The sequence below is a fragment of the Octopus sinensis genome, linkage group LG26 (genome assembly GCF_006345805.1).
Source record: "Octopus sinensis linkage group LG26, ASM634580v1, whole genome shotgun sequence".
Lineage (NCBI taxonomy): Eukaryota > Metazoa > Mollusca > Cephalopoda > Octopoda > Octopodidae > Octopus > Octopus sinensis.
In genome coordinates, this window is record NC_043022.1 from 2132957 (window position 1) to 2136257 (window position 3301).

Consider the following 3301-nt stretch of genomic DNA (forward strand, 5'->3'; position numbering starts at 1 on the left):
CCTAATATGCTAAATTGAGACCCCTGCCAATTTTCTTGAGAACAAATTTTTTCTTAGTGGTCAAACCATATGGGGTCTACATTTAGCATATTAAGTGTCCACCTAGTGGTCATTCCTTCTATATCATCATCATCATCATCTAGCGTCCGCTTTCCATGCTAGCATGGGTTGGACAGTTCAACCCGGGGTCTGTGAAGCCAGAAGGCTGCACCAGGCTCCAGTCAGATCTGGCAGTGTTTCTACAGCTGGATGCCCTTCCTAACGCCAACCACTCCGTACATGTAGTGGGTGCTTTTATGAATCTTCAGATTTTTTCAATATGCTAGGCCACTGGTTTAAATTCATATTAATCAAATTAATATCAATTTTTTACCTTTATTATTTAAATTTATATATACATATATTCTTTTGCTCTTTTACTTGTTTCAGTCATTTGACCGCAGCCATGCTGGGGCACTGCCTTTTAGTCGAACAAATCAACCCCAGGACTTATTCTTTGTAAGCCTAGTATTTATTCTATCGGTGTCTTTTGCTGAACGGCTAGGTTACGGGGAGGTAAACTCACCAACACTGGTTATTAAGAGACGGTGGGGGGGACAAACACAGAGACACACACATTCTTTTATGTTACGGCACTCCGTCGGTTACAATGACAAGAGTTCCAGTTGATGCGATCAACGGAGCAGCCTGCTCATGAAATTAATGTGCAAGTGGCTGAGTACTCCACAGACATATGTACCCTTAACATAGTTCTCGAGGAAATTCAGTGTGACGCAGAGTGTGACAAGGCTGGCCCCTTGAAATACAGGTACAACAGAAACAGGAAGAAAGAGTGAGAGAAAGTTGTGGTGAAAGAGTACAGCAGGGATCACCACCAACCCCTGCCGGAGCTTCATGGAACTTTAGATGTTTTTGCTCAATAAACACTCACAACATTCGATCTCAGAATTGAAACCGCGAATCTGCTGCCATAACCACTAGGCCATTGCACCTCCACACACACACACACACACACATATATGATGGGCTTCTTTCAGTTTCCATCAACCAAATCCACTCAAAAGGCTTTGGTTGGCCTGAGTCTATAGTAGAAGACACTTGCCCAAGGTGCCACGCAGTAGGATTGAACCCAGAATTCTGTGGTTGGGAAGCAAGCTTCTTACCACACAGGCCACACCTGCACCTATGTCTCTCTCTCTCTTTCTCTCTCTCCCTCTCTCTCTCTATATATATATAGATAGATATATATACACACATATATATGTGTGTGTGTGTTTGTATATGTGTATATATACACACACATGCACACACACATATATATATATATATGTATATATAGACACCCTCATTTTAGACACCTCATTTTAGACACCCTCATTTTAGACACCCTCATTTTTAATTATATGTATATATATATATATGTCTGACTGTCATTTTCTCTCTCTTGTGTGAGAGTGAGTGCACATACATACATACAGACTCATATATATATAATGTGTGTGTATAAATATACATATATACACACACACGCACACACACACACAAAATAATGTGTGTGTGTGTGTGTAGATGAGTGTGCGCACGTGACTGTGCTTTTGTGTCTTTGTGTCTCTACCAGTTTGTGCTTGTGTGTGTATGCCTCTGTTTGTGTATGTGTGTCTATGTATTTCTGTCCACGCACGTGTGTGTGTGTGTGTGTGTGTGTGTGTGCAAATGAATAAAGGCTGAATATTGTGTAACCGTAATCCAAACAGTTTGCTGTCATCACCTGCTGTGATTATTGAACATTTCTGACTGTCATTACCTGCTGTATCAACATTATTGATCACTGACATCAATACATCACCACAGCACTCACTCTATCTCTCTCTCTCTCTCTCCCCCCTCTCTCTCTCTCCCCCCTCTCTCTCTCTCTCCCCCCTCTCTCTCTCTCTCTTTCTCTTTCTCTCTCTATCTCACTCTTTCTCTTTCTTAGCTTTGTCGCATGAATCACTGTTATATTAACTTAAGGTAGCATTAAACAGATACAGCCACAGTGAGTGTGACTGGATATAGAATCTTGTTTGAGTAGTTGTTGTTGTTGTTGTCTGTGGTGATGGTGGTGGTGGTGGTATTGGTGGTAGCGTTAGTGATGCTGTTATTGTGGTGGTGGTGGTGGTGGTGGTGATGGTGGTGGTGGTGGTATTGGTGGTGGCGTTAGTGATGCTGTTATTGTGGTGGTGGTGGTGGAGGTGGTGGTGGTGGTGGTGGAGATGGTGGTGGTGGTGGTGGTATGGTGGTGGCGTTAGTGATGCTGTTATTGTGTTGGCAACAGTGGTGACTTTGGTGTCAGGGTTGATGCTGTTGGCAACGGTGGTATGGATTGGTTGTAGTGGTGTTAGTAGCAGTGGTATGGGTAAAATTGATGATGTTGCTGATATTTGTGGTGGTGGTGGTGGTGGTGGTGGTGGTGGTGTGGTGGTGATGGTGATGGTGCTGGCGTTGTACACTGAATAAGGGCTATAATTGGTCATTCGTTAGGTTCCAAGTTCACAGCTGAGGCAGGAACTAGGGATCCGTATTAGGCTTCCATGTTAGCAGGTATATATTATACTAGCTGTATTGCCTGGCTTTCCTCGGGTTTGTTTCGACCCTTTAGAATTGGAATTTTTGAAAAGTAAAAATTTTGCATTATGTAGCTTGTTATTCTCTTTAAGTGAACAGTTTTCTGGTTGAAATACACCGAAAAATGGCAACACAGCAGTCAAAAAAATCGTTAAAAATAGGGATTTTCATAGAAAAAAAGCACCTTTTTGATGTAAATAATTTTTGGTTTTAACATGGTCCGATTTGAATTTTTTGCTTCTATATAATGAAGAGCAAGCCTTCTTCTATCATACTCTCAATTTTGGTCAACTTGCACCGCAGGGTCTCAGAGGAGATAGTGTGAGTTGAAGGCTACCAAACCTGCCATACACAGACAACTTCAGCTTTATTTATATAGATTAGAGGAAAAAGGACAACAAAAACCAGGGAAGGAAAAGTATCTCAAATCATTTAGAATAATTTAATTCGGGTAAGGTTAACCTAGGGTTAAGATGTCCTTTTCCTCTAATGTAAATATATATATATATATATACGATGGGCTTCTTTCAGTTTCTGTCAACCAAATCCACTCACAAGGTGCACAGTCATTTGACTGTGGCTATGCTGGAGCACCACCGTAAGACATAGTACATACATTCATACATACATACACACATACATACATGCATACATACACGCATACATACATGCATACATACATGCATACATACATACA

The 3301-nt window shown here is 41.3% G+C and overlaps 1 long non-coding RNA gene across 1 annotated transcript in view; it reads right to left on the reverse strand.

Moving 5' to 3' along the window:
- Positions 1 to 818: 818 nt before the first annotated feature.
- The window catches only part of LOC118767997, an 8475-nt gene continuing 5992 nt past the window's right edge, over positions 819 to 3301 (reverse strand). The window contains exon 3 of the long non-coding RNA XR_005003918.1: positions 819 to 962. This is a non-coding gene — a long non-coding RNA (uncharacterized LOC118767997). The remainder of the gene's footprint in view (positions 963 to 3301) is intronic.